Source organism: Aptenodytes forsteri, unplaced genomic scaffold (genome assembly GCF_000699145.1).
Source record: "Aptenodytes forsteri isolate BGI_AS27 unplaced genomic scaffold, ASM69914v1 Scaffold227, whole genome shotgun sequence".
In the NCBI taxonomy this organism is placed as follows: domain Eukaryota; kingdom Metazoa; phylum Chordata; class Aves; order Sphenisciformes; family Spheniscidae; genus Aptenodytes; species Aptenodytes forsteri.
The window spans coordinates 592,494-603,813 of NW_008795365.1; the positions used below are offsets into that span (position 1 = coordinate 592,494).

Below are 11,320 nucleotides of genomic sequence, written 5' to 3' on the forward strand. Positions count from 1 at the left end.
TCCTCTTCCTTGCCGTGCACTCATGCACACACATGCCCTTAGCACTCAAACTATGTTATTTAGGGTCTTGCTCGGTTTAAGCCTTGTAAGTCAAACACAGTTGGGGTGGCGAAATGACCAGGTGTGGTTGGAAACAGCTCTGCCTCTCTTCTGCAGTGGAGGGACGTCGCTTACACTGAGGACTCCTTGTCCGGTTGCTCTTTGTCATTTCGATGGGTGGGGGTGGACAACTGTACTGGGTCACTGTGATTGCTTGGACATTGTTCTGAGTCTGAGAGCTTACATGGGGAGGAATCGTTTCTGTTTAAGGAGGGACTAAGTGGCTGAATAAGACAAATTTTGCATCTGGATATTTGCCTGCAGCCGTTGCTGGTCTCGGTGAATATCTAAGAGCAGGATTTGGTACCAAAGGTAGGGCATCCTTCATGTGGGAGATAACTCATGTGCTCTTTCTCAACCAAACTACAGGATGGGCCCAGTGACTTAGAAATCTATCAAGGGAACACGAAAGGGAATAATTAGCTGTTTGCAAGCATTTTTTCCTTGTCAGGAGCTGCATTTTTGAAATTGCGATTTTGCAGGTGACAGTAACAGTGAAGGCAGATTCCGCGACATTCACATATTCAGTAAGAAGACACCCTTCTCTACCCAAAGATTTCCTGTTGTGTGACAGCAGCATCCTGCCATCCTCGTATCTAATAGTGTGCCTTAGCTCTCTGGTCCCCTCTCGCATCCCTTGCCGTATCTCTGACAGACCCGTGGGAGTGGTGAAGAGAAGGATAGTATCCCAAAATAATTGTGCTTGCAGGAAAGAATTAGCTCCCTTTTCCACATAACTTCAGAATGGAGGAACAGGTCTGCAGGTGTGCAGCAGTATCCTCTTTGTAAAATACCTGCTCGTGATTTTGAGGCTCACGAAAATGGACAGTAAATAAATATCAGCAAAAGGTCTACATTTCCAAAAGTAGTTTCTGTAGAAATGGCCCCTGCCATGGGGAAGCCTGGAGTCATCTTGCCTCTGGGAGGAGCTGGTGGGAGCATGCTGCAGCTCTGCCCTAGTCCTGAGCACAAGGGAGCTCTCCTCTCGCCTCCCCTGGCAGTGCAGGACCGCCAGGATCCTGGCTGAGTCTTCCCACACCTTCAAGGGACTGTCCTTTTATGTTCACTTTATTAACAGCCTTAGTGCATTTCAGGGATAAGCTGTCCTAACCAGTGGAAGGAAGGTCCATGTCCCCCCTTCCCCGTTTTATCTATCAAACTTCACTTGTGCTCCTCCTCCGTGGAGGAGCAACTGCTCTAAGTAAGCCAGGGACAGAGAGAGGCTCAGCATTAACTGTTTTGTTCTCAGGAAGCACGGGGATGGCCAGCTGGCCTGAAAGCTTGACATGCACTTTGGAGCTCGATTCCAGACTGGTGGGTCGATGCCTTCTTCTGACTTTGTCTTCAAGCAAAGCTAGTTTTAGGATCACCAGCTGAGGAGGAGGAAGGAAGGAAGCAAGCTTTATTGAACCTGAAAACTGCTGTGGGAGTCTGCAAGAACTGTAGCAGAGTGTTAGGGGTAAGCGTAAGGTGAAGCAGGGACGCGGGTCCACCCGGTACTTTTATTTCGCATACACCCATCTCCCTCCCTGCTGCCAGGCCAGGTTCCCGTCGGAGAGCCACTTGCTCACAGCTTGCCTGCTGCAACCTGCAAGGCAGGGCATGCAGCTGCCCCTATCCTGCATCCAGCTTGGTGCAGCCTGTGGGTGCACCAGGTCCTGTCCTCACCTGCCCTTTGGGCACTTTGCTGCCCAGATAGTGATAATCTGTTGCCCTGCTCCTAGGAAAGCTCATGCAAGGGCATCGGGCGGGCAAAGTCGGTGAGAAGACACCCAGTGAAGGCAGATGAACTACTGGCATTTGCTTCTTTACAGTTGGGAAAAGGCAGCACGTGCTCTGCTACCGTGCGGAGGCAGTCGTGCAAGGGCTGCTCCCGCTCCCAGGGCTAACCCCCCCGGGCTTCGGAGGAAACAAGATCACGAGCAGTTTGTGTCACAGGCACGTGGGGGGCTATCTGGGGGCTCTCATTTCAAAAGTGATCTGTGGAAGCATCAGTACCAAGCTACATAGCAGGAAGCTATGTTTTGTTTCAGGTCATGGAGAAGACTGTTTAAATAATAGGTAATTTTTAAAAAGCCATCATATTTCAACCTTGAGCCGGGTCAGAGGCCTGCAAAGGGTTAGGAAAGATGCTCATCGTTTTCACTTGGGGCTGTTCAGGCTTTTAAAAAAACAAAAACCAAACAAAAAAAAAAAGGAAAAAAAAAGACAATTTCAGAGGCCAATGCACTGGTCTTTTGATTACTTGCTGCTCTCAGAACAGGAAGTAATGTAAGCTCTTCAGCAATGCTGTGTGAATGTTCTTTAACAAGAAGAAATCACAGATGATCTGTGGAAGCATCAGTACCAAGCTACATAGCAGGAAGCTATGTTTTGTTTCAGGTCATGGAGAAGACTGTTTAAATAATAGGTAATTTTTAAAAAGCCATCATATTTCAACCTTGAGCCGGGTCAGAGGCCTGCAAAGGGTTAGGAAAGATGCTCATCGTTTTCACTTGGGCCTGTTCAGGCTTTTAAAAAAACAAAAACCAAACAAAAAAAAAAAGGAAAAAAAAACAAAACCCAGAACATAAGTGGAGAAAATAGCATTTCCCATTAGGAAACAAAACCATGAATCCAAGGAAAAACAGAGGTGATGGTTGAGTCCCAGAAGGAGAGGAGGCAGCTATGGTGGCAAAGCAGCATCATTTCCATGCAATATTTATTTAGAAGAAATAATACATGTGTTGAAATTGTCAAATGTTCTATTTTTAAGATGCCATTTATTTAATAGTTGAAAACCCCACTTACATGGAGATGGAGATCTCTTCTGTAACTGAAAGTCAAAGTCTGACTGCAATGTCCTTGTTTTTGGTTTTGTCCTCTCCCGTCCCTCTTGGTTCCCATTATAAATCTGTACATCTTAAACTTATTTTGGGGATGTATGTCCCTCTTGTAAATAACTTTTTCTGCCCTGTGTGTGATGGAGTTTCCGAGATGGTTGATTCATTCATATGGGGAAATAAACAATAAATGAAGTAGCCTATTTGTTATTAGTTGTTGCAAGAGTCCTCGTGTTCTCAGCTTCTTGTAGAGAAATTGTAATTTGCCTTTTCTCTCTGAATGGTCTTAGTGTTTCCCTTCTGAATGAGGTTTAAGTATGAATTTCTGTACAAGAAGTCTCTGTTTCAATTGCTCCCCTGTTCATCGCCCCTTGCCCTTTCCTTTAGGAACAAGAACGGGTGCAAATCTAGATGCTCAGAGTGGCGGGAGGGTCATGACTCAAGACATCTGCCTCCTGTCCTCCCAAAATGGATTCAGGGAAGACTGTGCTGCGGTCAGCCGCTGAAGGCCAGCAGAGCCTGGCTCTGAGCGCTCGCTGACAGGAAAATCCCACGGGTTGGTTTCATGCAGTCGAACAACTTAAATAAGAAAACAAAGAGACAAGGCACAGAAATGGTGGCTGAAGCGTACTGCTCTGCATTTGCCACAAAGGTGTTGCAGGGCTCGGTGCTGGGAGGAGGGTCTGCCCAGGTCTAGTTAACGGACGTATTTCTGAAGTGCTGCGAGGAGGATTTCCCTCAGGGAATCCCGCAGGACTTCATGCCCCATGGTAGCTCTCCTTCTCATTGGTTGTGCAAGGTGATCTCTTTGCAATGGCCTTACGCTTCTTGTTTGGGGCTTCTCCCACTTTTTGTTTTATGTCGGGCAATGTAACTGTTCCTTGGAAGAATGATTTTTGCATCTCTCTATGCACTATTGTGATATAATTTGTGTGTATAATTCAGGTCCTTTCTGCAACGGGCATTGCACCTAAGATGTTTGCTAATAATGGATGTGGTTTTCTAATGTGGTATGTAAATTGTAGAGGATACTGGAACCTGTTTGAATGCCCACTAGGTATGTTGCTATTACAGATGTTGTATATAGAAATGTACACTTTTTTGGGGTCAGTGCACTTTTTCACTGCATGCCGAAAATCCCAATGGCAAAATCGGTATTGAAGTAAGAATAAAAGGAAAAAATGCCTAGTTAGTCAAAAGAAATGAAATGTAAAATGTCCCCAGATGAGCATCTGGTGGGATTTTTAGCTACAGACTAGACAGGAGGAGCTTGGTGGTGCATCTGCTCGGGTGAGGTGGGACTGGGACTCAGTTCACTGCCATCAATTAGTGTTTCAAGTGGCATGAAACCAGGTCGGCCCCCGGCTCGTTGCAAGATGCATGGAGGGTAAGAAAAGAACATGGGAGGATAGCTTGTGGTTGTGGCCGTACATATGTAGATTAAGCGTCTGTGAATTTTGTTCTGGTTTCGGTGGGGTGCGAGGGGTAGTTGGACACGAGCTGTCCTGCCTGCTGGCTGGGGTGGAGCTGCTTTTCCTGGGTCATTCGTGTCCTCTGTCCCACCATTTCCTTCCCCCTTGCACCCCGAAAGGTATGGTTCCCACACTCCTTGCTTGGGGCAAAAGCAAGGAGGGTTAGTTTTGGAGGTGAGATGGAGATGGGGAGCAGAAGGAGGGATGCAGAGGAAGGAGGTGCAATGTGCCAGCAGGGAGGTCATCCAAAAGCTAGGGAGGGAGAAGGGGGAGCAGGAGGCTGTGGAGCTGCAGCAGGCGTCGACTGCCCCACTCGGCTTTCTGCCCTGGGCAGCAGCCCCCTAGCCTAAAACAGCCAAAAATATTTTGGGGTTGTTTTCCAATAATATTTTGTTGTTGTTTATTTATTGAGCCTTTATTGACCAAACTTAATTTTGCAACCATGTTTAATTTATTTTGAGACTTGTTATACATTATAGATTAGCTTGCTTTCTCTCTTTGGCTTGGCCTACCCTTTTCAAAGACAAATGTTACTTTTGGCAAAACAGCTGCATTAAAGTTGATTCTCAGCCCTATGCTGCTCTCCAAACACTGAAATAGCCCGTTGGCAACCTGTGCTTTCTTTATATTAATTGCACTTTTAGTAACCCCTGTCACTACCTGAAACGAACAGTGTTCCTGGGCCATCATCAGCATTTCTGAATGTGTTTCCATAAACTTTGTGTTCCTGAAACGAGGACTTGTGCATGTTACGATGGCAGTGTGTGATCACTGCTGTTTTGTGATGTGTTTTGTCAAGGTACAGGGTTCCTGGAATTCCCACTGGGTTTTTCTCCTCTCCTACTCAGTATTGCTGAGATTAAGGTTTTCTTTGGGTCCAACGTTTCATATCATAGCAATACAGCAATGTTGTCTGCTTCTGTTGAGCCAGCAAAACTGCATCCCAACCAATAGCTTTTTTCTCTTTCAATATTAGAGGGCATGTGTCAGCCCGTATGTGGTCTGTGGCAGCTGAAAGGTATTTCTGAAAGTTACTCCAACCTGTGCACCTTTTTGCTTGTTACACGAGGTGCAGCAAGCTCTGAACTTCCTCATGAGCTCTCCTCACTGTTCAGAGAAGAGCTAGTTACGATCTGGGGTCAGGCTTTTGCTTTGTCTTGTTTTTCTGGAGGGCCCTGGGAAATGGGAGTGAGGGAGATGCAATCTGCAAAGCAAGGCAGGAGCTGAAGGTTTCGTGAGTAGCGTTTTCTTTGCGACATGAATACATACAGTAGTGCCGTGGGCGCTGGCAGGGCTTGTGTCATCGGGTCTCCGGGCAGCATGTGAGTTGTGGCACGCTGGTCAAGCCGCTGCCTGCCTGCTCAGCTGCCAGCCGCCCTCTCCTTGCATTTCTGGGTCATTTCTGTGGGATTTCTATTTCAACTGTTATCATACAGGGTTGGGTTTTTTCTTTTTTTCACCCCACTTTACTTATCATCTTAGAGCATAAATAAAATCTGCAACTCTCAGTGAAAGCGCCCTTAAAAAGCAACTGTCAGGTTTCCTGAACATGGAACATTGGTCTTAAATCTCTTAAATGGTCCTTATCCCGTGGGGAGTGATGCACCAGTCCTCCCTCTCACAGCAGCTCTTCACGTGCTGGGACACAGCAGTGGCCTCGGCTCAGGAGAGGCGCGATGTCTTAGAGCCCCACGGAGAAATGAGGATGCCAAACCTCTTGCAAAATGGAGTCTCCAGTGGGAAAAGATGTGCAAATAGGCGAGGGGAGGAGACTGATGTGTTTGACTTCAGCACTGAATCCACACTCTGAGGCTTCTGTGAATAAGAAGTAGCTACCTTTTATAGTCCTTGAAAAAGACAAAAATCAGATCTGTGATACAGCTTAAAAAAAAAAAAGTTTAAAAAAAAAATCTCTCCAAAGAAATTGTGCCACAGATCTTTTGTTTGTTTGTCTTCTGTACTGAGGATGAATTGCTGCGTGTGTGTGTATATATATATAAAAAATTAAAATATGAATTTTGACTTGCTTGTCTTTGAGTTCTTCAGATTAAAAAGATGTTGGTCAAAATTGTAAAGATGAAATGAAAAACAAGCTGCCTGGGGAGGCAGAATTTCTTGTTTCGCTGATCTGAAGCTGAAATGTCTCACTCTCCCCTGTGCTCTGCTCACACACAGTTGCACAAGCGCAGTCCCTGGGTGCAGCTTCGCTCGGAGGTGAGGGTTGATGTGGCCATGCAATGTGTGATTGTGCCGCACATCTTCCTTGATTTGTGGCTGAGTTTCTTGAAATATTCAACAGCATGAACTTGCCACTGTCTTCACCTCATTGCCACCTTTTGAAGGAAGGTATCAAAACGGTGTGTTTCAAGTTTTTTAACCTTGAAGTTTGAAATTGGGGTGTCCATCCTGATGCGACTGTGATGCTGGGGTTCATTTGTAAGTACTACTTTGGCAAAATACTCCAGCATGTTTCCAAATCCCATTTATTTTGCCTGAGACTGGGGCATGTTTTACTGGGCCAAGTGTCCTCGGGATCTCTGGATACCTAGTACATATGTGTTTTCCTTTTTTCCTCTCTCTTAATGACTACATGCATAGTAGTCCCATGCTGCCTCTGTCTTTTGGTTGATAACATGAAAAAGAAGAGAGAATTAGTCTTCTGTTTTACCAGTTCATTTTGTCTGACAGCTTTGACATTCTTTCAGTGAGGAAATCTTTAATTAAGGGCGGTTACTAACCTTCTGCTAAAAACCGGTCATCAGTGGGTATGAATCGGCACCACGCACATGCAGAGGCATGAATCTCAGCCTGACCCCAAGGGGTTGGAGATAGCAGCGCTCCAGCTCCGAGGCCATGATGAGGGCTAATGACTCCATCAGGGCTGTGCTGTGTGTTGCTGTGGCCACGGGCTTTACAGAGCAGGGCAAGTGTATGCCCCCATCAGCTTTCCTTTTTTCCCCCTCTGATAGGCTCTAGTGGAGGGAGCGTTGGCATGCCTCAGAGCAGTGTTGGTGCCAAGGTCAAACTGGCTTCCTCTGAAAGCCAAAGTGCGCGTGCGTGCAGGCATTGCAAGCAGGAAAAGAGAGTGCATGGAGCAGAGGGGCTAGCCCTCGTGGGAGCATGGAGTTGTAGATCTTTGGTGGTAATTCGGTAAGATGGATTATGGTTAGCTGACTGAGGGGTGCTCCAGCAACCCACGTTGGGTGGGGAGTGATAAAAAGCAAGGAAACCAGCTGGGGGGAAGCAGAGCCAGGTGTGAGGAGATGGAAAAGTAAGAGGTAAGAGAGAGAAAGAGGCATGGCGGTCTCTTGGAGGTAAAAGGAAGACCTTGGGAACCAAACGGCAGTAGCGAGAGCAGCTAGGATGTCCACTAAGGACGGGAAGAAAGAAGGGCTGTTTGGCTCTGCTCTTCCATTTCTGTCCTTTCTGTCCTGCATTGAGCAAGATTTTGGCTGGGGAGCTGGCAGCTGCTCCCCAAAAAGAAAAGTGAGAAGTGGGAGGAGAAAGTTGCCACGTGGCGTAACGTGCAATGACAACGTGACATCTAAATGCAATCATATTGGCAGCTGTAATGTGCTGTTTGTTTCATCTGGCGGCTGTTGTGTTGGAGATCTGACTCAGACTGTGTCAGCACAGTGCATGGATTTGCAATTACTTTCTCCCAGCAGTCCGTGCTGAGTTAGGTATGCTGACTTGCACCGTCCCATTTTTTTTTCTTTCTTGGAAAATGTGTGTAGGGGAAGATAACTTGCTTATGATTCTTGGCCCGAGTTAAGTCTTACCTGTCAAGCAAATGAAGACGCAAACGTTTCTCGTTGGCTATGTAACTAGAGCCATGCCTCGCTGCCACTCCCAGGAACAGCTATAGCTGCATAGTTGCCTGCTTAGAGTATTAATTTTCAGGACCATTAATTTAATAAGCATCAGAGAAATTCTCCTGTGGGACGCTGCCAGGCAGCAGGGGTGCTTCAGCAGCCAGGCAGGCAGCCGTAGCCACGCGTGCACTCTCTTCATCGAAGCCCGGTGCATGTGTATCTTACTATCTCTGTCAGGACGCTGGCTGCCACACCAGCTAACGCAGGTTGTGTGCACTCATTGAAAGAGCGAGTCACCGTTTTGGTGGAAAACTTGTGGCAGGTATTTATTTGCATGGGCTTTTTGCTTGAAGTGATGGAACACGACAACCCCTGCAGACCAGACAAGTCAGATGGCAGAAATTACGTAGCTGCCTGTTGACTTTTTTCTTTATGTGTGCTGGAACAGCTTTAAAATGAAATTGTCTGGAACCCAAGGAATTGCATTAAAATGCCACGAAGTGGCAGCAACACCAACCTTGCTGACAGAGCCAGGAAAGAATTACAAATACACGTTTCATCTCCTGGCTCGGAGTGCTTTATTTGCTGCCAGTTCCAGTCAACAGAACATGCAAAAGTTTAGAAAACAAATACAGATGTGGTAAGAGCAGCCAGCAAAAAATTGAAGTGGAGCATCTGGAATAAAGTACTTGGGTTTGCAAAACTGTTCACTGCAGCGATGCTGAAAATAGTTTTAAAAGCAGTTTCAGCCTAAATGAAGATAGAAAGCCCCATTTAACTGTGGGAGTAATCTGGAGTTACGGACTTTCCAGGCATTTGTTCTAATTAAGCTTAAACAGGTTAATTGGCTGAATTTTTATTGCCTGATTACAACTTGTTTGTAAAATGAATCTCACTGTCATTTGGTGTCGGAGCCGTGGTCCCATCACACAAGATCACGCTGAGCATCCTGCAGCTGCTTTCAGCAGAGTGGACATGCAGCAAACGAGGTAAACACAACTGCTTCTGTTTCTCATTGTGGTTCAGGGCAGTTACGTGGGGCTGGAGTTGTTGGGAAGCTGCGCAATCAGTGTTGCATTCTGAGCACTCAATTTTATCTTTAACAAACCTTTATTTACTCAGGAGTTTTCCTGAGTCGGTGAGGCCTGCCCCCCACTGCTCAGTGTTTGCCATTGGTAGAGGTTTTTGCCTGTTGACGTGAATTTTCTCATGCAGCTTGTTTCCAACTCCTAGAAGAGATGGAATCACTCCAGAGTCAAAATGCTGTTGCAAGTGGATGTAGGACATAGAACTGAGGTCATGCAGTCAGGACACAGGAAGGCAGCCCGATTTTAGGTAAGTGCACACAAAAGTTCAGAGCAGCAAAGCGATCTCATAAAATTTCCTGGGGCTTTGATAGCCTTATTGCTGCTGGACTGTCTGCATCTCTATTGCTAGCACTTGAATGCAGTTGGATCGAGCATAGAGGAAGAGGCTGTTGAGCCCGAGTGTTGGTTTCAGAATCTGCTGCCAGTCATGCTGGCGGCAATTGTGCTTTTATTTAATTATCTTGACTTCCCACTGCTCTAAAAAAAGAAGTGTGGTACCAGATCAAGAGCAAGAGAAGTTCCTTGGTTTTGATGAATAAATTGCTTCTGACGTGTTCATTGCCCTACGTGCGTGCATGCTACAAAGGTTAACAACACTGACACTGGAGTAACTGCCCCCAAATCCAACCGCACCTGAAAGAAGATCCTGGAAACAGACAGGGGATCTCTCCAGCGCCTGGCTGGGATCATTGTTACCTCCTGCTTCTGTGCAGCAGCCGGAGGCCGTTGGTTGATTGCCTGTTGGTTATGTTGCATAAATACATGGTGTGTGCAAAGCCCCCTGCGAAGGCTTGGTTATTTGCAGGGCTGCATCCCCCTCTACCGGCGGACATTTCGGTGAAATCATTTTCTCTCAGCCAGTGTTCAAACAGGAGGAAAGTCTGTAGTCTTTCTGATGGGACTAAGAGTGCATGCATATATTTTGCTTACGTTTTAAAACATGCAAGTAGCACGTGCATCGCCTTCTAAAGTCTTCTGTCCACATCTGAATATTTTAGCAGGATAGACAGTTTTACCACAAACATGGCTCTATTAGGAATGAGATGGCTTTGGGGAAGAGCAATATTAAAAAGTATTCCAAGCTGTGAAAGTATAACCAAATTCTTGCAATCCCCTTTGAATGTAAATAATAAGGTATGAATTTAAGATTATTTTGAAAGGACATATTTTACAAAATTGAAATAAACACTAGTACATGCAAGATCCTTGCATCATCGTGGTGTTATGGCATGTCCTGAAAAAAATACAATCAGAAATTACTATTTTAATGTAGCGATCAGAAATCTAACTTAAAGGGAAATCTTTGCCTTTGTATTGATCTTCCATACATAAAAGTGCTCAGACTAAAATTTCCTGAAGACAAATATGGCTGTGGGTGGCACAGCAGATGATGCGCTGCCCTTGGCAGTGGTATGGTTTGGGAGGAATTGGGAAGCCACAGTCCAAGTCCTGAGGTGAGGAGCAGCGTCGTGCATGAGGGCTGCTGTGTGGCAGCAGGAGAGGGAGCAGACGGGGAGGTGGCGTGTCCCAGAAGCTGGGGCGGCAGCGGGGTGGACAGGCAGCAAGGGTGACTGGCTGCACACATGTGACTGGAGGTACACGGCCAAGGGGGTTGGTCAAGAGTTGTCCAGGGTCTGGTCTTGCTCCTCCTGGAAGCCCATGACATGGTTAAAATCAGCAGGCTGGAAACTTCGATGTGAGTAACTGTGACCACGCTCGATTCTTCCAAAATTATTTTTTTCTTTGTGTTTAAAGGATGTACTAATAGACATCTGTGAGTTTATGATTTTTATGGGTGAGGTCAAGGCTTTTAGATGCAGGAAGAACAACATTAACAGAAGCAGTAACAATTCCACATTTGGGATCAGACGTGCATCGTGTTTAGATGCAATGATCTCATGACCCTGAATGTTTAAAGACTTTGCTATCGCAAATCCTGGGTTTAGTTTTAAATTAGAAGACGTGGTGGGAGTTAGGGCCTGCTGCCACTGGAGGGCTGCCTCACCACGGGGAACCGGAGTGGG

At 46.2% G+C, this 11,320-nt stretch overlaps 1 long non-coding RNA gene across 1 annotated transcript; it reads left to right on the forward strand.

The window, feature by feature from the left end:
• Nucleotides 1-9,113: 9,113 nt before the first annotated feature.
• On the forward strand, nucleotides 9,114-10,485 carry LOC109279489. Its single transcript, XR_002086203.1, has 3 exons — nucleotides 9,114-9,197; nucleotides 9,424-9,543; nucleotides 9,646-10,485. It is a non-coding gene; the product is annotated as an uncharacterized LOC109279489 (long non-coding RNA).
• The last annotated feature ends 835 nt before the right edge of the window (nucleotides 10,486-11,320 follow it).